Source organism: Centrocercus urophasianus, unplaced genomic scaffold (assembly GCF_019232065.1).
Source record: "Centrocercus urophasianus isolate 14NV4802_14NV808 unplaced genomic scaffold, USGS_Curo_1.0 seq_10, whole genome shotgun sequence".
Taxonomy (NCBI): domain Eukaryota; kingdom Metazoa; phylum Chordata; class Aves; order Galliformes; family Phasianidae; genus Centrocercus; species Centrocercus urophasianus.
The window spans coordinates 79,226,998-79,249,521 of NW_024884142.1; the positions used below are offsets into that span (position 1 = coordinate 79,226,998).

Below are 22,524 nucleotides of genomic sequence, written 5' to 3' on the forward strand. Positions count from 1 at the left end.
TGCTTACCGACAGAACAAGGGGCAGTAGGTACAAACAGGAGCATAAGAAGTTTCATACAAACATGAAGGAAAGAAAATTACTGTGAAGGTGACAGAACACTGGAACAGGCTGCCCAGAGAGGCTGTGGAGTCCCCTTCTCTGGAGATATCCAAAACCTGCCTTTTCCGTCACCTACCATGGAGAGCTTGCTTCAGTGGGGGAGCTGAAGTAGATGGGACCCTCCAGAGGGTCCCTTCAAACCTTTATAGTTATGTGATTCTGCAGTTCTCATATTCAAAAATAGCCTGTGAGTCATTACAGTATATTATGCATTCTAAGAAACCCTCGTTCTCCCAGCTATTAAAAATAGTAAGATCATTATTGTCTGAAACTGCAATCATCTGTTGCAATTTCTATGTTATGTGGGAGATTCATTCCTGTTCAACAGCTTTCTGAGTCATTTACTTTACTGTGTAACAAAGTGGGATACAAGCCAGCAACATGAACAACAAAAAATAATGATAGTGGGTACAAACCTATCGGTAGCACACCTTCAGCTCAAATATTTACTCTACGTAATGCTTTTGGTCCTGTAATGCACAAAGAAGTTTTTGTCCAGAGAGTCAATAGAAATTGTGGAGAATCAGTTCATATTTTGTTATGAAAGCATTGATACTAGCCAGAGCACAAAAATGCCCAAGTGTCAGTCCTGATTATGCAAACATTAACTCAGAACAAAGATTTTGCTTTTATAGCTGTATTTTTTAAATCAAGTTCACTGTTTCTCAGAAAGAAGGGAAGATCCCAAATCCAGTTACAGTCCTAAACATGCTTTGACACTGTTTTCCCTATTGTCTTGGCTGTACTTTTAAGTTGAACCTGTTAGCCAGGAATTACTGAACCCCCAAAAAATGCCATTAAGTGCAGTAGAGTTCTACAGTCAGAATTGCAGCTGTAGTATTAATAGAGTTGATACGTTCTCATTTTGAAGATATGAAAATTACAGTTATAACATGGATTAGTTAGCTATAAAATGATTGAATTAGAAAATATTAGTTATGAAATCCTGCAGTGCTGACTTGATAAACATGCTGCTTCAGTCCCTGTTTCAGACTAGCACAGAGGCAAAAATTTTTTCCCCAGAAAATCTGAATTCTCAGTTGGAAATGTCTGGACCTTGCTCATTTGATTGTCAAATGGCTGTAAGACAAAATAACTTGTCCTAAATGAAGTAGACTCATTTTGTTAATTTTTTTTTTTTTTTTTTTAAACATCTCTCTAACCCATTTTATGCTTGGGACAAGATGAGGTTCCTTCTTCCATGGGCCTCCATGTCTGACAGATGAAGTAGCAATAGGGTTCCTTGGCACTGCATGACTTGTGCTTGACTTGTTTGCAGAACTCCAGTCCCCTCTGTTTTATGTTGCCAGCAGACCGTGCTGGCTCTTCAGATGTTTTAAATGGAACAATGCATTATTCATATGCCATAATATGAATTCATGGTCCTTCCGCAAAGGAAATTGCTTCTACCTACTTCTAAGACTTCTCCCATTCAAGAAAATTAAATGAAGGACTCAGAGATGTTTTTAATTGCTTACAACTCAGTTAGAAACTTCTAAGAATGAGTTTCTTTTTTTATGTAACTTGAGAGCCCATTCATTGAATGTAATTATGCTATATGATGGATTGGGAAATATAAGTGGAGAGCTAAATAAGATGGAGATGACAAAATAATGGTAATAAAAATAATAGTGCTGGGGTTATGCACTACTTCCTTATGGTGTACCATACTGTCACTGTGAATACTAATGTAGCCTTCTGGCTTCCTTCTGTAGTATTTATTTAGCAAACAACATGCACTGTCTCTCTTCTGGACCTTAATGTAAAAATGACCTGGCTGTGTGTCTGGGAGCTCTTTGGAGAAGTGGACGTGAGAAGGCATTTTGTCCTGTCTGTGGTCTGATCACAAAACTACATCCTTGTGGTTGATGTGTTACTCTTCTCCTCTGTGAGAGGAGATGGTAGCTCTCAGTCATGGAGTCTAGCAATGCCTCTGTGCTTTGCCTGTCCAGGGACTGAGTTTAGGTACAAGATGAAGCTTCCAAGAGATGTAAAGGCCACCAGCCATAGACTTGTATGTGGAACACTATAGTGACCCAGATAAGCCACTGCAGTTGTTTACCAGTAAGGAAACCTCTAAGATGTTTTTCAATAGCAGCATTAGAAAAGGCTTTTATGGATTCTTTAACACTAAGCAAACACATTTTATCAATCACATGAATGAATGTGTTTGCCTGTCTAAATGGCACTGTGGTAGCAGGGCTGTTCCTGTTAATCTGTAACTAGTAGGCTGGCAGGAGAATTGCCCTGCCACCTTAGTTGTGCTCACTGGGGCAGAGGAGGAGAATAACCCCTACATTCAAAGAAAATAACCAATGGGGGTGGCTGGGATATAGCTTCAAAAAGAGAAGAGAAGCACTTCTGAACGTGGAGATATGTGCCTTATTGGCAAACATTTTCTTTTTGGTGTGCTGACTTTCACTGTAACTGAAGTAACCAGACTACATGTGCTTTCCAGACTCCCTGGTTTGTCTAGTGAGATGAATCCAGCCTTTCCCACTCTTCTGTTTCTCTTTTCCCACCCTCTTCCAGATGTGCAGGCCTGCATAAAACAGCATGATTCCAATTATAATGATACTTTCCCATTCACTATTCATCCAGTTCTTTCTTGATGTGAAAATGAAATGTGACCCAAAATAACCCAGATGAGGAGGGGGAGGGTGGTGACTCTATCATTACGTACATGCAATTTATTTTTCCAGTGTTTTTTTTTTTAATTTTTTTAATTTCCTTTCAAGTATTAAAACAAAACAAAAACCCACAAACAGCAAGGACAAACAATTGGATGTATGCAGGAGGCTCCTATTCAAACCAATGGCATCTGAGGACAGGAATTATCATCTAGATGGAACAAATGAGCAAGACACTGATACATAATGGTTGCTAATTAATAAAAACAAAATTGAGACCCATAATGATGAGACTCAGAAAAATGACTTTTGCAAACAATACCAGTATTCTTGCTTGGAAGATAGAGATGAATAATAAATATGAAGCTCAGGACCTCTGAAACTAAGTGAATTTAATTTACTTTAACCTTTTCAAGAATCATAGAAACACGGAGTAGTATAGAATAATTTAAAAGTGATTATTATAATATTTGTCTCACTTTTAATACTGAATCAGAGTTTGTAATACTTTTCTATTTTCTATGCTGAATGTGTGGTGACTTATGGGCTAAACACACAGTATCCAGGGGCATGTTGAAGTGAGGAGTGTGTTTCAGTGCTGAGCCTTTCAGAAAGAGCAACTGTTAAAGAGTGAGTCTGGAAGAAGGTTAAATGAAAATACAAGGGTTATGAAAGTAAGGCCAGAAAAGGCCTGAAAGAAGATCATCCTATTTCTGTACCTCAGGAGGTTCTGGACATAAGGCTACAAGAGTAAAGTCTGGTTAAACAAAACTGTCAAGTTTCCATCAGGTTCAAAAATGTGTTGAGTTTAAATATTCTAGATACTTTGGTGTCATTCTTCTTTCTACTCCATAAACTGCTAAGGTTTTTAATGATTGCACCTGGTCTCACTAATGCATGAAGTACTTCTGAGAAATAGAATCTAATTACTGTGTCCTTCCAGGAACATGCAGGGTATAGCAACGGTGGGAGCTGAGGATGCTTTTCTCTCTTAGAAGAGTTTCAACATCTTTTAGAGTCAGGCTCTAAGTTATTTAGTGAGCCCCCAGTACAGAAAGGACATGGAGCTCTTGGAGCAGGTCCAGAGGAGGGCTACTAAGATGATCAGAGGCTGGAGCACCTCTCTTATGAGAAAAGGTTGAGGGAACTGGGCTTGTTTAACTTGGAAGAGAGAAGGCACCAGGGAGACCTCATTGTGGCACCTCATTGTGTGTTCCAGTAGTTGAAGGGATCTTATAAACAGGAGAGGGACCAGCTGTTTACAAGGGTGGATAGTGATAGGACAGTGGTTTTAGACTGAGACAGGGGAGGCTTAGGTTAAATATTAGGAAGCGGTTTTTCACTCAGAGGGTGGTGATGCACTGGAACAGGTTGCCCAAGGAGGTTGTGGATGCCCCATCCCTGGAGGCATTCAAGGCCAGTTTGGTTGTGGCTCTGGGCAGCCTGGTCTGGTGGTTGGCAACCGTGCGCATAGCAGGGGGGTTGAAACTTGATCATTGTGGTCCTTTTCAACCCAGGCCGTTCTATAATTCTATGATAGGATTCTATCCTTTTTAATTGTAGAATCATAGTGTTATTAAGATAACACTTTAGGATTCTGCTACTCCCATTCCCATGGAAACTGCAATCAAACTGCCAAAAATGGGACATGATGCTTTAAACTAATCACTTTTCATTGGAGGAAGGCTTTTTTTTTCTTTTTTCTTATTTTTTTTTTTAGAGCCGTTTCCACGGGATCAGAACCATTACTGGTTGCTTAATTTTAAACAATTAGGTGTGCAGGCTCTTTAAACAATTAGGTGCTCAGCTCTTTCAAATGTGACTCTTTTCTACTAGGCTTCTACAGGAGAACTTGTGAGCCTGATTCTTCTGCTGTCCCACTGAGTGTTAAGCCATTAGAAACTTGTGAGGTCACTACAGTTTTACCAGTTTGAAATCAGCATCCAAGAAACAAATATTGAACTACCTTGTGGGATGAAAACAATATATGTTCCCTCTTTCATTCATGCTTCTGATTATCTTAACTTCTGCAAATGACACAGATGGGGATTAAAAGATGTAAATTATATTTTAACAGCGGCTGTAAATGCATTAATTTGGAGAGAGAGAGAGAAAGGAAAGACAACAAAATGTTTTTCTTTTTTCTCCATCTGCAATGCATCTCTGATGAAAGATGCAACTAGTCACAATAAAATGAAATGACCTTTTTCTTTTTGTTCATAGTTCTGTGATGTAGTAATATTTACTACTTTGAGGACACTATGACCAGGCATGTCAAATTTCTTGAAATTCTATTTTCACTTTTCTGAAATGGGCAGCTAAGTCAGAAAAAAAAAGAAGTAAAGTCTCCAAAAGGTAGGGGATTGGGATTATGGCTAGAAAACACTGTTTTTCATTTGTTTGTTTTTTTAATGTCTAGCACTTTGGCTGGGGGCTGTTCAGCTCAAATAATGAATGATTTTTCAGGATTCTCAGCTCAGGATCTGGGGCACCAACACTCTGCCCACCTGAGAACTCCCTACCTCTGCCCGTGCCCAGGGCTCCACCTCAGCCCCAGTCCTGTCAGCTGCTCCCCAGTGAGGCTGCAGCAGGATCAGGCTCCAGATCCCCATAATCCTGCCTGGCCATGGGATCCACTGAGCCAGGCCCATATCCTAGCTTGATCTTGGCTTGTCCCAAGGGAGGTGCTCTTGGCTGGGGTGGCAGAACATGAGACAGGTTCAAAGGACACCTGTGGGGAGCTGCTTACCCACATGGTGACTCAAGGGGTGGACGTTTGCAGTTGGCTTACAAAGCTTTTCAGCTCCAGCAGTTCTAATATGGAAAGATACATTCTGTAGCTTCTGAAAGTGATCTCAAATTGAACGCAGTGCCATCATGTCTGTATGGCTTCTCATCTCACCTGTCTTCAGTGTGGGGAAGTGAGCAGCCTTGAACCCTGTGCTCTCTCTGTTTCAGCTGGCAGTTGAATTTGAAACTTGGAGTGTTTTAATTACTTGTGCTTTGATAGTATTTATGCTCTGTCAAACAGATACCTATAGGGATTTTTTAGAGATCAGTTGAGGAAGGCGGAGAGCATGTAATTCTTTATAGACTTCAGCTGAGAAAAGGTCTCCTCGCTCTTTTTTTAATCTTTCTTTTTCCATGTGCTAGTCAGTAATGTTGAGGGCAGTGAATTTAGCTTTCTCCCCACTGTGGTGGAGAATCTGGAAGGATATTAAAGTCTTAGAATCATAGAATCACTCAGGTTGGAAAAGACCTTAAAGATTATTGAGTCCAACCACGACCTAACCATACTATCCTAACTAACAACTTTCTGCTAAGTCATGTCCCTGAGCATCATATCCAAACGGTTTTTAAACACATCCAGGAATAGTGACTCAACCACCTCCCTGGGTGCCTATTCCAGTGCTTAACAACCCTTTCTGTAAAGAAGTGTTCCCTGATATCCAACTTAAACTTACCCTGGTGCAACTTGAGGCCATTTCCCCTCACCTGTCACCAGTGAGAAGTGGCCAACCCCTCTCTCGCTGTAAGCAACTTTCAGATATTGGAAGAGAGCAATAAAGTCTCCTTTCAACCTCCTTTTCCGCAGACTAAACAGCCCTAATTCCTTCAGTCTCTCCTCATAGGGCATATTCTCCAAGCTCTTCACAAGCCTTGTTATCCTTCTTTGGACCTGCTCCAGCACCTCAATGTCCTTTTTATACTGAGGTACCCAAAACTGAACACAGCACTCGAAGTGAGGCCTCACCAATGCTGAGTATAGGGACAGGATTACTTTCCTACTCCTGCTTACCACACCATTCCTTATACAAGCCAGGATGCCATTGGCCTTCTTGGCCACCTGGTCACACTTCTGGCTCATATTCAGCCAACTGTCCATCAGTACACCAAGATCCCTTTCCATCAGGCAGCTTTCCAGCCACTCCTCCCCAAGCCTCTAGGGTTACCTGAGATTGTTGTTACCAAAATGCAGGACCCGACACTCGGCCCTATTGAAACTCATAGTTTGCCTTGGCAATCAATCCAGTCTATCCAGGTCCCTCTGTAGCGCCCTTCTCCCCCCAGGCAGATCAACACTCCCTCCCAAGTTGGTGTCATCTGCAAACATAGTGAGGGTGCACTCAATACCCTCATCAAAATAATTAATAAAGATGCTAAATATAAGTAAGTGGCCTCAGTACTGAACCCTGGGGGACACCACTCATGACCGTCTTTTGAATATACTCGTGATGTGAGAAAAATTTACCATGTGTATTGCTCATGGAAACAGGGTTGCTTGGTTGTCATTTGGCAGAGCTGTATAACATCATTCCTCTAGTCTGATGTGATGAACATCAAGGGTCTACTACATGCTTCATAACTCTCATAATTTCTTATGAAGTATATAGGATGTGCTAAATAATAGAATGGCTTTCATTTAATGTTGCAATTCAATATTGAATTATGCAGACACAATCTTTTTTACCTATGTGTATTTGTGACAAAACCACAACTCAATTATTATACATTCCAGTTTCTTTTTAAAACAGATATGTTTGTCATTTTTAATACCTTTCAGTATATCTTGTTTAGAGCAGCCTTTGTTACACTACAAAGGTGAGAGTTGCTTCTGAAATCAGGATTAAATCATCTTGTCCATCTGTATGTATTTGTCTCAAGTAGATAAGAGTCTTCTGTTAAATCAGCTAATTATCTGTCAATTTTCGTCAGAGAGGCCCACAGATTTGTTTTAAAAACTTGATGACATATCTGAAATTTTCAAATTTTCTGTTGCTAGTATCACTTCTGTCACTAAAATCCACCTGAGGGTGCTGAGGGAACTGGCAGAGGTGATAACCAAGCCACTTTCCACTATCCATCAGTGTTCCTGATTGACCAGCGAGGTCCCAAAGGGTTAGAGGCTTGCCAATGTGACTCTCGTCTACAAAGATCTGGGGAACTACAGGCCTGTCAATCAGTCTGACCTCAGCACCACATAAGGTTATGGAGCAGATTATCTTGAGAGAGATCACATGGCATCTGTATAGGACAACTAGGGGATCAGGTCTGGACAGCATGTATTCATGAAAGGCAGGTCCTGCTTGAGCAACCTGAACTTCTCTGATTGAATGACCTCGTGGATGAGGGAAACGCTGCTGCCTTAGTCTGCTTAGACTTCAGCAAAGCACTTGACACTGCCTCACATATTATTCTTCTGTAGAAGCTGGCAGCCCATGGCTTGGACAGATACACTCTGTAGTAGGTAAAAAACTTGCTGGATGGTTGGAACCAAAAGGTGGTGGTGAATGGAATTAAATTCAGCTGGTGACTGGTCACAGGTGGTGTTCCCTAGGGATTGGTATTGGGGGCTTATGCTGTTCAACATCTTTATTGGTGATCTGGATGAGGAGGAGATTAGAGTGTACCCTCTGTAAGTTTGCAAATGACGCCATATTGGCAGGAAGGATCGATCTGCCTGAGGGTAAAAAGGCCCTACAGAAAGATTGGGACAGGCTGGATATCTGGGCTGAGGCCAATAGGACAAGCTTCAACAAGACCAAATGCAGGGTCCTGCACTTTGGCCACAAAAACCCTAGGCAACACTACAGGCTTGGGGCAGAGTGGTTGGAAGACAGTATAAAGGAAAAGAAGTTGGGTATGTTGGTCAGTGCTCAGCTGAACATGAGCCAGCAGTCTGCTCAGGTGGCCAAGAAGGCCAATGACATCCTAGCTCATATCAGAAATAGTGTTACCAGCAGGAGCAGTGATCATCCTTCTGTATTCAGCTCTGTCTGGTGGGGGTGCACTTTGAATACTGTGTTCAGTTTTAGGCTCCTGACTACAAGATAGACATTGAGGCCCTACTAGAGCATGTCCAGAGAAGCCAATGAGGGGTCTGGAGCACTTATAAGGAGCAGCTGAGGGAACTGGGATTGCTTAGTCTGGAGAAGGGAGGCTCTCTAGAACTGCTTGAAGGGAAGTTGTGATGAGGTGGGGATCAGCCTTTAATCTCTTGTAACTAGCAATAAGTCTAGAGGGAATGGCCTCAAGTTGCTCTAGGGGAGATTCATGTTGGATGTTAGGAAATACTTCTTCTCTGAAAGAGTGGTCCGGTGTAGGAATGGGTTGCCCAGGAAAGTGGTGAAATCACTGACTGTGGAGGTGTTCAAGAAAGATATTGTACCAAGGGACATGGTTTAGCAGGAAATACTGGTGATATGTGGAGAGTTAGACTAAATGATCTTAGAGGTCTTCTCCAACTTTGGTGATTCTGTGATTTAAAAATGGATTCTGAGTGAGTTTCTTAGGAGAAAAAGAACATTTTTTGTTGTGCTTTCCAAGCTGTTCACAAGGTGCTCAAATGATGTAGAATGATAAGAAGATTATCCCAGTTTCTGTGGCCTGGAAGGCTCCTGTTTGATGGCATAGAGCAAAGAACCAGGAACTTTCTTGTGTTCTGCTTTCTGTTTTCAGGACAGATTTAATTATTACATAGTCCTGTGTGGGGCTGATGGACTTGATGATCCTTATGGGTCCTTTCCAACTCAGGATATTTTACTTCTTTAAGTTGTGTGGTAGACCTCCTTACAGTTACAGCTGAAATTAGTTTTAATTTCAGGCTGACTCCTATCTTAATTAGCATTCAGCACTTTCTACCTGAGTTGATTTATGTGAGGAAAAAATTCTTTCTGCTATCTCATTTTTTGTGGAATAGGCACCAATCATTTCAAAAGTGGTAAGAAACTGAGAGAACAAAAGCTTAGAGGTGACTCTATGTAACTTCTTAAAGTGTGATTCTTGGTGTGAATGACTTGTTTGTATTCATTTTCAGACCTGCACCTGTAGTTTTATAACTTCATCACCAGTTAGCTTTGTTAGAGTACTGCTGAACCAGACTGTAGAAGTGCCATTTGCTAAAGTTCAAACATGAATTTATAATTTTCTGAGTTTTTGATAGCTATTTAAATAACAGCAGACCTTAATTTGATGAAGTAATTTTTGTAAATTGTTTAACTTTACCTTCAATAAATGGCATAAACAGTAACAGCAACAACAAAAAAAATCTTGTTTTCACAGGAAATTACAAAATTTCAAGGAATTTAAGAGAATCTTGGAGGATGATAGTCACTGGTAGAATGGCAGGGACTGTATTAGAGGAAAAATAATGAAGATCAGCTGTGCTTAGAAGAACTACATAAAGAAAATGAAGCCATTGGCCTGAACCACTGATTGATCACCTGAGAAAAGGACTGAGTCAGTTGGGAGCACAGGTGAAGGTAATTCAGCTGTGAATTCATTTAGACCCCCCGCATTTAAGGGCTGACTGCCACTAGGGAACGGTCTCTTTCTGGACGTCTCTTCTCTGTGGAGTCTTTCTTGCAAATCTGGATCTTTGGATATAGGTGAGTATTCGTTCCACTTTTGTTTCTTTTCCCTCTTTCACCATGATAATCTTTCTAGCTGTAATACCAACTGTAACAGTGTAACAGAAGCTGCTTTTTTTGTTTTTTTTTTCCTGTTGCTTTGTTCTGCTTTTATGCTGCTGAGAGTCCAGCTGAGAAACTTCTGCATAAACTTCAGCCCTGTGGCAAATATTTGTCTTTTTTGAGCCATGTGAAATGATCTTCCAAGTTGTTCTGGATAGAATAAGTTGTCTTTTTAGGGACTGGATGTCAGTGGGATGCAATTAGTAGAGTCACTGGAGTGTCTATGATCTGAGAAAGGAATGTAGAAATATAAAAATTCTCAGTTAGTAATCAGGAGCAAAGCTTACCTATGCTCTGTATTTTCAGTGCTCTAGGCCATTAGGTTCTCTATACCATGTATCTTTCCCACAGAAAATATGCAGGATAAGTCTTTAAATGTTGAATGATTAAGCTTACAGTAAAATCTTGGCTAAACTCATTTTAAGGTAGATTAGAGCTATTCTAGAAGCTTATCTCACTTTTTCCTTTCATTTTGGTGTCATTGCTAAAATTAGTTTATAAAGCAGTTTATGATATTTAGTTTTATGGGTTTCCTTTCTCCTTATTTATTTATTTTTTCATACAAGCTGTAATGGGTAAAATTTGAATGATAAATCTAGATAGTTGGGTTTCCCAAGCTATTGCATTGATACAGGTGTAGAAAAAGGTAATTTACCTTAAACACATTTTAAAAACTCTTTGGATGTTAGTTTTGGTTGAGCTCCTTCAGTGAAATTCTGTGCTGAAAAGGCCACTTAATGCTTGTTTTTTATTTCCATCTTTAAAGAAAAAGAAATACAGGAGATAAACAAAACAAGAGTTTATTCTTAAGCTAGGGAATAAAAAGTTATCTTGCCTGACTTTTGTTTCAGCCCTTTCTGAATTTTAAAAACTTAAATAACTTTATTTTCCATTTGTAGCTCTGTTTTTTGTCTCTTGGTCTTGCCTATGACTATTTATTTCTACCTGCAAATGGGCGTTTTCTGGAATTCTTGGACTTCTGTTTGTGTAAGTCTGGCACCACAGATGAGTTTTGTGAGTGGAAGGTCCCTGCAGATCTCCTGACTAATTCTTTGAATGTAAAGCTTTTATTTACATTAGTAGATTTCTCTTCCATATGATTATAAGTAAAATAAGCTGAGAGTTCCAATGTTTATTGAAAGGTAGACACCTATAACATAAATTATGTAGAAACTCAATTTCTGCATAAGTGAGAATTTCTCCATTTCTTCTTCCCAAAAGATCAGAAGGATCTTTAGTTCTAGATCTTGATTATTAAAGGCAAGAAGCAGTGCAGCGTCGAACTTCATTGGTGTCTTTGTGTGATGTATCCTAGCAGTTGGTACAACCCATCACTTCTGGAACTAATGTATGAATAGCTAAGTGTGACTTGGTTCAGTAGAGTATGTGTAAAGAGATGTCTAAATATAAGTGTAGTACTTCAGAGTCAGTTACTGTCAGTCAAATCAATTTAGATCTTAAAAGTATATGAATCTATTTTTGACATTGAAAAATGAGAGCAGTTACTGAGATTTTAGCTACTGTGAGATGCACTTTTTAAGAAATGCTGTGGCTATTTATCCATGCTGTAGTAGTCTGTGATAGAAGTTGATGTGACTGTCCTGAGATTTGTATTTCTATATTTAATTTGTGTATATACACCCATATGCATAAGACATTTTTCTGGTCTAAAAAAGAAAGGCCTGTAGTGGAGAGTGCTATCTATTGCCATGTTCAAAGCTGACAGGGGATTTTAAGCAGCTGACATTTGCCTTCACATGTGGGAATTTCCTTCTTCAGCTGTACACAGCAGTTGAGAGATCTCATATGCATTAGCATATATTGTATCCCTTTTGTCTTGTTTGTTTTAGTGCCCCAATGAGCAGCCTGAGTTGGACTTGTGACTACATGCTGAGTTTGACTACATTTTATTAATGTTGTGGGGTTCTTTTTGTATGACAATCTGGTAACTTTAATTAAACATGAAATGATCCTGATCTTATAATAAAAACTACTGATATTTAGTATGAAGAGGAGAATGGAAAAAAGAGCGTAGAAGACAGAACAGTGTATAACTGCTTTTCTTTCCTGATGAATTTTCTCTTAAACATTGATTGTGCATTATATGCTCTACCATCATATCAGGCTGGCATATAGGATGGGGTTAAAGGCAGGAGAAAGATTGTTCTACAAGTAGTGAATGAGTATACTGCTATTTGGAAAAAGGAAAAATAAGTTTCAGCATACCTACTGGAGGTTTTTGCCCTAGAGAAATGCCTCAGCGTGATTTCATTGTATCATAAAGGAAATTTATCTGTGCTAGTTTCAGTGTTTACTATGACATCTCTAATAACTATAAAAGCTTTGTTGCATGAGCAGTTATTGACCTGTATGCTCCAACCACAAGACCATAGCCAATGAATTGACCATAACATAGTTGCTTCAGCAAGCAGCCAGATGTCATTTAAAATGAAAATGTTTAGCTGTGTGGGTTTTTTTTTTTTTTTTTTTTAATCCAGAGAAGCTGCAGCCCTTCAGAGCGAATCATCTGAACCTTTCAGTCTCTCTGCAGACTAGTTAGAGCAATTGTCTGGAAGAATTTACAGTAGTTGAGAGAAATACTTTCAAAACATACTTAAATATCTGGCATCCCATATCAAGAATAAAAACAAATTGAAGAGGCCTTAAGTGGCACCACACTCAAGCATGATTACTTTAACGCGAGCTTTGTGCTCCTTTGTGGGCCACATTACCAGAAGGTGTATTTGGTGTCAAAGGAAAAGCCTGTCTTATTCCTTTAGGGATTCAAATATTGCGATGGGGTGAAAGAGAGTCCAACTGACGCAGGGTGTGGCAGCTCAAAAAAACAATTTTTCATGTTAGAAATTCAAAGTAGGATGATACATTACTCTGTGTATAATACAGAAAGATTAGGGAATATGGACTTTTCCACTGCTTCCTCAGCTAAGCGTTTTTTTCAGTGTAGCATTGCATTTTCCCGTGGTTCTTCAGCTTTCTACTGGACCCTGCATTATCAATTGCTACATGGCACTTTCTCCAGATGGACAGGTCAACTTTTATCATTAAGTATGTTCAGCTTTATGAGAATAGAAATGTATGCGAGTGTAAGAATGCAAAACAAAGGTGCACTGTTTAAAGAGCTGATGGAGTCTATGCACACTTTTTTTTCCTAAGTGCTTCACATCGAAAAACATCTGCTGGTGGTGTCTAAGGAAACATAGTTGGTTTCTCTCTATCCTGTTCCATCTGGTTAAATTGTTGTGTTGTAACTGTGGCCTGTCCTTAAACTGGAAAAAAAAAACATGGCCAGGAGGCTTCATGAGAGCTGGTGTCTGAAGACTTAGTATGAATAATTTCTGAAGCATTCTCTGGAGATGTCCATCTCTTTCCATTGCCTGTAGTAGGAATTAGAGGATGACGATGCTTCTAACTTAGGGCCACCATTAGGTGTACAGTGTTAGATAAGCTGAGTTGAAGCATGTACTAGGTTCTCAACACAGCTTCTTTAGTGTTTTTTTCTTATATTTTTCTATCATTTTTCCCTTCTTGGTCTTTCCTATGACCCTTTCTGTCCCCCATGCTGTCTCACTCGCTGTCTTTTTTCTCTTGTTAGTCTAGCCCAAGTAAGATTCCTTAAGAGAAGTACATATGAAGGTGCAGAGAAGATGGTGATGTTCAACCACTCTCATAATAAATATGAGCATATTGTGCTTCTGGAGCGCTTTTTCTCCAGAGCTGAGAGCAAAAAAAAAAAAAGGCAAAAGGTACATGCCAAAAAGGGAAATCTCTATGTAAAATAGGTACCTATTTCCTCACCAAAGAATGAAAGTCCAAGAGATGTGTAACAAGACTTTGTAATCAAACATTGCGCCATAAATTTCCAACAGAGCAAGACTCCAGGCTTGAAGTCACAGGGAGTGTTTCCATGTGGTGTGGCACCAACTTCAAATTTCAGTTTTTGTTCCACTGCTGTGTAATGAAAAATGAAATCTGTTTTTTGCTAAGACAGCTTAGGGGGACAAGCATCTGATTTTTCTGGAACTTTGGCTGCTATTGTTGCCTTACCTAGATTCCCTCTGAGGAACTCACCTTTCTCTCTTCCCCACTGTGTCTGCAAATTATTCAGGTGTATATTCTTGATATATGTTCCTATTTTCTAATGATTATACCTAATCATTAGGTATAGAGATGTAATAATTACAAGATGCCACTGATTGAATGTAGTACTGTTTAAGACTCACCTTCAGCAGAATATAAGGCATTTGAGCAGTTGATCCAGTCTTTGTATTTCCTTTCACCTTCCTACCCTTTTTAGCTATCTTCGGTTGGAAAAGTGATAAGGTTTGGGGAACAGCAGAAACATAGAATGGTATGGGTCAAGAGATTTCCCGGGAAGTGAGAATTTTTTGTTTTTAGGGGAGAAAGACCAAATTTTCTTGACTTGCCTTGGTTCAGGATAGAAATTACACACATTTCAGTTTAGGAGGAGCTTTCACAAGCAGCAAACAGAAATAATATAGGGCATGTTTTTTTGGTAAACAGAGAGTCCAAGGAACTTCAGTCACAAAATAGGGTTTTTTTTTTTTTTTTAATGTAAAATGTATTCATGCTCATGCTGCAAATGCTGCTCTCTCATCGTTTCCTCACTTCACATGAAAAGTTGTAGAAATGTAGACTTGAAGCAGTTTTTACACAGTTTGTCATAAAAGAGAGCCTCAGTTAATTTATCACACGAACATCTTCGTCTGCAAGGACTCATCAGTTTCATACCAACAGCATTAATTGTAATTCTCAGCACAGTGTGTAAAGGTAAATTATGGATTTATCTGTGTGTACTGCTGCTGCTTGTTTCATCTTGAGAGAGGAAAAAAGCCTAATATTTTGCTCTCTCTGTTTCTGCAGCTTTTGGCAAGGGTCTGAGCTTCCTGCAAGCACTGAAGGTATCATCTCTCAAAGGGCCTAGGGAAAGATTTATAAAAATAGAGAGATGGAGGTAAAAACTCTCTCTCTCCTTCTCTCCCCCTCCCATTTACAGGGCACTTTTCCAGTGGTGTGCCAGGAACGAAACTATTTTCTGTCTGCTCTGCCTATATAGTCTTACTTGCTCAGTATGTCTGTGCCCAAGTCCTCAGCTTGATTGGCACAGCTCTTCTTAAGTCAATGGAGCTATTCCACTTGGGGTGAGAAGATGCCGATACAACTTCTAGTGTAATTCATAGGCTTTCTGGCATGCTGAATGCAGACAGAAGCACTGTGCTGATCTGCGAACTCTTTGGTGAGGTGAACTGACCATGCAGCTATGAGGCTGTGCAGATGGGAGTTTTAGAGAAGAGCTGTGCTGTTTTTATAGGATCCGAGTTGTAGCTGTTGTTCTGCATTCACTTCAAGGATGGAAATCTAGGCTACTGGGATAGAGTTAAATCATATTTTAGGAGTATGATAGTATGAGTTTACACCTTCTCTTAATTTGCTTAACCCTTTCTTATCTCTCCTGGAAACTAATCTTGATTTTCTTTTCATCTGTACATTTGTGCAAGAATTTCTGCCAGATGGGGACTTGACCCATTACTCATGTAATTGAGGAGTGAGCTTAAAAAAATATACAATTTCTACACCTTAATCATACTAGGGACCACAAAATTACACCCAATACATTTGTAAGCCAGTCACATGCGAGGGAAGGTCTGGAAGTATTGAGCAAACTGAAATCACTTGCTGAGTGTTTAGAGAAATTCTTCCACTTTTTAGGTGGAATGTGGCAACTGTTAAACAGTACATGGCAACCACAGAGACAGTCTGGGACAGGATGGGAAACAGGAATACAATATTCTTGTGGGAACTGCGGGGGAAATAGAGAGACAGAATGCCCTGTAACATACTCCAGGATCTGTTTGTGCAGAGGAATGCACAATTGGAGTGTTGGGGGATGGAAGAGAGGAATAGGAAAAATACACTTCCCCTCCATGAAATGGATATTATTTAAAAACAATAGCTGAGAATTTCTCAAATTACAGAAAAATATGATGCAGAAGAATACAGAGACAAACACAGAAGTGGAGGAAAGACAGAACAAGAGAGAGCTCTCAAAATCAGCTAAATAGTTTTGGTAATTTCAAGACTATAGGAGAAATATTTATTCTAATCTGTGAGGCTTCTTGATACTATCTAATTAAAAAGTATGTGGAAGAGAATTTTGCAAAAATTGCTATCAAAGAACATAAAACAGTGGGGATTTCCACAGGGGGACTTCCTAAGCTGAACTTTAAGTAGGATGTTTCCCCCCCCCCCTTTTTGAAACTGTTGCTTTACGCTTGCAGTTATTTTGAAGGACAGATGTTATTTTTGAGCCCACTAGCCCATAACTAAGGGCAAGTTCAAAAGAACTGTGCTCCTACTTTTATCCAAGGATATGTGATGACCTTTCAAAATCTTTCAGTGTACCTTTTAAAAAAAATGGAGCCCAAAGTGTCTGGCCTTACGTTATGGATATTGAGCACTTCCAAAAAAAACAGAGCCTTCTTTAGCTTTTAGATTAGGCACTACTTACAAGCAGCAGAGCATGTGAAATTTGTTAGTTGCTCCAAATGTCAAAAAGATGCCACACGACCTCTCTAATATGCTCTAGGCTACATCTCACCTGATATTGTAAATCACAGATATGGTTTGTTGCTGCTTAATTTTCACATTTGCTGTGTTCCCAAGGGCTTAACATGTGAGTTTGAGTGCTGCTGCTAGCTGTTGAAATCCTTCCAGTTTAACTGGAGGGTACTCCATGAGTTACCAGCCCGGATCTGATGGTGGTATCCTGTCATGGGCTTGTCCTTTCTGATAGCAGTGGAGTATTTTGGTTGTTCTATTTTGGAAATAAGTTTAAATTATATTTAATGGATTTAACATTAATGAATTCAAGTTCTGGACTGAATTTAACATTAGATTTAACTTAGGATTTTTGGGAGCGTAGCTCTTGCTGATGTTAGAAATTGGTGTATTTAGTGAACCTGCTCTGGAGAGGTTATGTTTGAAGAATCTTGATCTGTGTGGCTGAGCTTCTGAGTCCTTGTCTATTTCAATGAGCACAGGAATTTGCTCATATAGCTCAGGCCCTAATTTCGCAACCAGGACTCTGTTTCATTTTTCCATAATACAGCATGTCAGCAGAAACATAACACAGTCGAAGGATCCTGGCTCTGAGGCTCCTATGCTTTCTCTGGACAATAGTTTTTCCTTAGAAACCAATAAGTTATAGACTAGAGACTGCTCCATTTAAAATTATCTTGGTCTTTTGGCTAGAAGGATTTAATATAAGAGATTACTAAAGCTTGTTACGGATGAGGAAGGGAGTGAGGACAGTTGAAACTTACGAGAAGGCTTTGCTTGCAGCAGAAAAGCATAGTAACCACTTTAAAAATATCTTTGCTAGTGTTTTTATTTTAAAAATGGAAAAAGTGAGTCAGCACTGAAGGCTGTGCATTCACTGCTATGTCCAAACTCAGCTGCTCTGGAGACTCTTGTTGTTCCCTCCCCCCACCCATGCTGTTGGCAGAACAGAATATAGCTGCTTCCAATATAGCAGTGTGCAGTCACTACCTTAGCACAGGCTCTAACAATGATCCCAAGGGGTTTGCTGCTGCAGGATTATTGTTATTATTTCTTTTTTTCCTGGGCTTCAAGCAATGGTGACCTTTGGGCACAAATAAAGGGGAGAAATGCTGGAAACCTTTTCAGGAGACGAAAGTTATCTGCAAGATTTCCTCTGGACCACTGGGACAAGGGAGTGATGCTCTTGGAGTGTGGTTTCAGAACCAAGAAACTAAATGGATTTTCGTGTACACTTGTCCTCCAGAGGGTAATGCATTCTTATGGCAACTCTGGAGATACCTACAGTAAGAAACCTTTCCAAATTTTGTAACTCCCTCTCCATGTTATTATTTCTAGTTCTGTGCTGTATTTTGCATTGTGGTAAGAAAAAGAATTAGGTGTATTAGAAGCTCTAGCAGTTATTGGGTATATAGGAAATAAATAAGAGTGGATTGTTTTCTATTACAAGTAGATACCATTCTGTGGTCACAAACATATGTGTAGACACATGAAACACGGTCTTCTGTCTGCTCATGCAGAAAGTTTCCTTTTTTTTTTTTTTTTTTTTTTCCCTCTAAGAAAAAGCTATCTTGGATATTTTTTCTTCAGTGTCTCTGGTGGGTCCCAGCCTGATGGAGTTTTCAGTGCACACTGCAAGCCTAAGCATAATACACTCGTGCAGTGAAAGAGGTGTGTTGCATAAGAGGCCTTTGAGGCTTGCACAGCATGGGGCTGCAGTGCAAACTGTCTGCGGGGTGAATAAAAACCCTCTCAGAGTTTAGGATTAGCAATGATTCTTGTCAGGGGCTCTTGATTTGAGAGAAGAGAAGGAAATTTGTTTTAGCAACTTTTATCAGCTATATAAACCACAGCTAGAAAGTCTGATGTGTATCTAGTCATCAGCATGCCTGATCTGTGTTGGATAAAAGGGTGATGAGCTCCAGTTATGTGGCCCTCACTCTGTTCTGTGGCTTGCTGCTTCACTGCAGCCAGAGAACTAGCAGGGCTATTTGCATATAAATCCCGAGCACTTGGCAACTTTTGCTGCAACATGAGAGAAAGGGAAAGAAATGCAAATTCCCCAGAAATTAGTTTGTGTTTCAGCTACACTACAGAAGATTTAGCTTACCCATTCCATGGCAGGCAATCACAGCAATCACTGCTTTCTGTCTGCAGCTTCTCTACTGTGGCCAGGGCCCACTATCTGGAAGACTTTGAAATTCTTGGATGAGGAAGGTGGTTGCAGTTCAGCTGCTCAGGAACAGAGAGATTCACTTTGTGCAGAGCAGGAGAGAGCTTTCCTGGAGGTCAGTCTAGGGCTCCTGCATGTTTCAAGTCCAGTTTCAAAGCACAAAGCGAAATTAAAAAGGGGATTTACGAGGAGGACAGTAAAATAGCAAAATAGAATCATTTGGTTTGGAAAGGAACTTTAAAGGTCATCTGGTACAACTCCCTTGCAATGATCAGGAGTGCTTACAGATAGATCAGGTTGCTCAGAGCCTTTTCAGCCTGACCTTGAGTGTCTCCAGGGACAGGGTTCTCACCACCTTTCCGGGCAACATCATACGGTGCTTGATCGTAAAAGCTTCTTCTTTATGCTCAGTCTAAACCTCCCCTCTTTTAGTTTGAAACCATTTCCTAGCATCCTGTTACAACAGAACCTACTGGGAAGTTTGTCCACTTCTCCCTTACAGCTCCTCTTTCAGATAGTAAAAGGCTGATCTCAGGTCTCCCCAGCGCCATCCGCTCTCCAGGATGACCAGCCTCAGCTTTTTCAGCCTGCTCTCATAGGAGAGGTGTTCCATCCCTTGGATCATTTCTGTGGCCCCTCTCTCATGCTCCAACAGGTCCATGTCTCTCCTGTACTGAGGACTCTACGTTTGGATGCAGTACTCCAGGTGAGACCTTGCCTGCACAGAGGAGAGGGGCAGGATCGCCTCCCTCAACCTGCATGATCACCATACCATATTTTTTTCTTAAAATTTTGTACCTCTGAACTGCAGAAAGTGGTTACATGAAGACATTAGTAGGGGAATAGGAATGTCAGCTCCTGATATGCGGTGCTTGCTTTTGGGAAGTCTGCAGTTTAGCTAGAAAGTCCTGCAAAATGTTGCCTACTGCAGATTCCAGCCTCGTCTGTCAAACTTACTGGTCACTTCTGGACTACTGTTTTTTATGAACACATCTTGTGTAAAAAGATTTCTTAATTAGTGCCTGATTTTTGTTCAATATGTATGAAGGGAAATTAGTGGTGCTAAGAGTATCCTCCATAGGGCTGCCACTATCCTGCTCTGCAGTTTGGTTAGAGTTGCAGTTAGAAGTGCAAAACTTTTATCAGACAAACCATCTTCAAAATGTGCTTTCTTTCTAAAAGAAAGGCCTACACACCAGCCTTTTATGGCATGGTGTACTTGTAGTTTTATGGTTTGTATCATGAATGAACTGATGACAAAACACAGTGCAGAGGCATTTGATAAGAATGCAAGGCCACTGGGTATGGAGAGAAAGGTGCTGAGAACCTGCTTGGTTTTCCATTCTTGCACAAGAGAGGGAAAAGAGGGACTTCTCCGAGTGTCTGGGAATGTGTAACCTCAGGGAAGGGCTTTCCCTCAACTGCTGCAGAGCCAGAGCTCTCACATACATCTTGGGCCTCATACAGCCTTCTGCAGAGAGGTGGAACAGCAGTGGGACAAGGGATGAGCTGTGGCAAATGACCACTTGAAGCTTTCCGGAGTCTGATGGGTCCACTGGTTCTCCAAAGCAAAATGCATACAAGCCTCACTGGTGCTCCAGCTTGCTATCTTCAACTCCCACTAGCACTGCAAATGGCGTATGTCCAGAATGATGGGGGCTGCTGTGTAATTCTTGTCTTTGTCATCTGGGGACATGATTACATATTTTGCACCTTTGTCTGCCCCTCCTTTACTTGGCACAACTGTGTATCCCAGGGCTGTTTCTAACACTGCAAACTCACTATGGCCATGGTCAGCAACTGTTCTTTTCTGAATCCATCTGCTTTATTGAATTCCAGTGCCTGGAGGAACATCTGGACCAATAGTAGAAATGAGGCTGTTATCTCACAAATCTGAAGGATTAGGAAAGATTGCATGTTTTGCCAGTAAAAAGGCAGACTGAAGTAATTATTAATGGGAACTATGACACAGAATATTTCAGTAAATCAAAATAATATTTTCTATGAAGTTGCTACAAGAAGAATATTTAAAGTTTTAAAATCTATGGCTTTCCATTGAAAATACAGTTTGTAGTTGAGTCTATGATAGTGGTTGATTCTTTACAGCTTTGATATTTTATTTTGGAACTCAAACATTCCTAACACTGCATGACGCTTATTTATTTATGTGTGCAAAGCACGTGGAATGATGCTGTGCACAAGCTGTTAGCAACAGAATGATTTGTCCAAACTATTAGGATCAACTAATTCATCAAAGGTCTCTTCCCCAACATCAGGTATCTTCCTCATCTGCCATGTGAGTGTATGTATTCAGGAGTTTGAGGGCATTTTCAGGATTCCAGTTGTCAAGTTATGGAAAGCTTACCTAATTTTTGTTGTTTCTATAAAGCAAAGCTTTACATATTGTACTTGTAGGGATCTCTCCCAGATGAGCAGTATTCCAGCTCCTCTCAAATGGAGGAAGGATTTGAAGTCGTTCGGGAATATGATTGAGAGCAAAAAGGCAAAATCTTGGATGGAAAATGTGCAGAAGAACCTCTGCAAAGCATCTAGACTCTGGAGTGTAATTACAGATTTCTCTTTTAATTTTCCAGTATTTTTAGCAAATATTGGCGAAACAAAGTATTCAAATTATCTATCTCAACCCATTAAACTGCCACCCATACTGAGGATAATGCTGTCCTACTATTGCCAGGGGGACAAAACATTCTTAAAGATATTTTAAAAACCAAGATTTTTTTAAAGCAGGATTTCTTTTGAACAAAATATCTCTCAAAGTTCTGTTATCACGACTGTGAAAAGGATGATAGAATAAAGGTTGTCCTAAAAAAGCCACAAGAAAGCATGCATCTCTAGATAAGGCACTTTGATTATTTTGCATATGCAGGCAGATCTGCAGCCTGCTGTTGTTAGGGGGGCATAAATGACGCAAACTGTAAGCCGTAAATGTCTGTTGCTGTGAAAGAGTGGGTGCAGTTCTTGGTGAGCTGCGGTGTGATATTTCCATCTGATACTTAGAGCTAGCCAATAGCAGCAGGTGATGTGAGGCCAAAGAGCACAGCGTGTTCCAGCTGCACCTGAGGCTTGTTCTCAGTGGCACACTTACTGCACAGCGAGCCTCTCATTGCTTCATTGCTGAATTTGGTGCATTCAAACCAAAAGTACCTTCCTTTTGTCTAGATCTTCAGCGAGGAGGCACTGGTTCCTGACAGGGATGATCTGCAGCACTGTAAATAGTTCTCAGATGTGTTAGCGTTGATTCTTCCCTAGGAAATGTGTACATGTATCTTTTTCTTTCATTTGCATTCAGAAGTTGTTCTTTCTGCCAGATTTTGCTCCCTGCCCTCTGTGGTAATTACCACAGATAGGCATTTTGTACTTTGCCACTCTATGTTTTTCTCTGCTCAATTTAGAAAATCACCTCTTCCTTGATCATGAGTAATGTGTCTTGCACTACATGAAATGCCAAGAGGAACTGGAGTTTTTGTTCCCTTTATGGAAAAGGAGAAAGTGTGAGAAATGTTATCTCGGGCACCTCTTCCTTGATCATGA

General features: G+C 40.2%; 1 long non-coding RNA gene across 34 annotated transcripts in view; it reads left to right on the forward strand.

The window, feature by feature from the left end:
• The window catches only part of LOC122159351, a 369,357-nt gene that overhangs the window by 131,802 nt on the left and 215,031 nt on the right, over positions 1-22,524 (forward strand). For 33 of the 34 annotated variants that reach the window (XR_006168484.1, XR_006168510.1, XR_006168512.1 and 30 more), the window contains one exon: positions 9,793-10,118. The exons of the other annotated variant lie outside the window; for it this stretch is intronic. This is a non-coding gene — a long non-coding RNA (uncharacterized LOC122159351). The remainder of the gene's footprint in view (positions 1-9,792; positions 10,119-22,524) is intronic. 34 annotated transcript variants of the gene reach the window in all.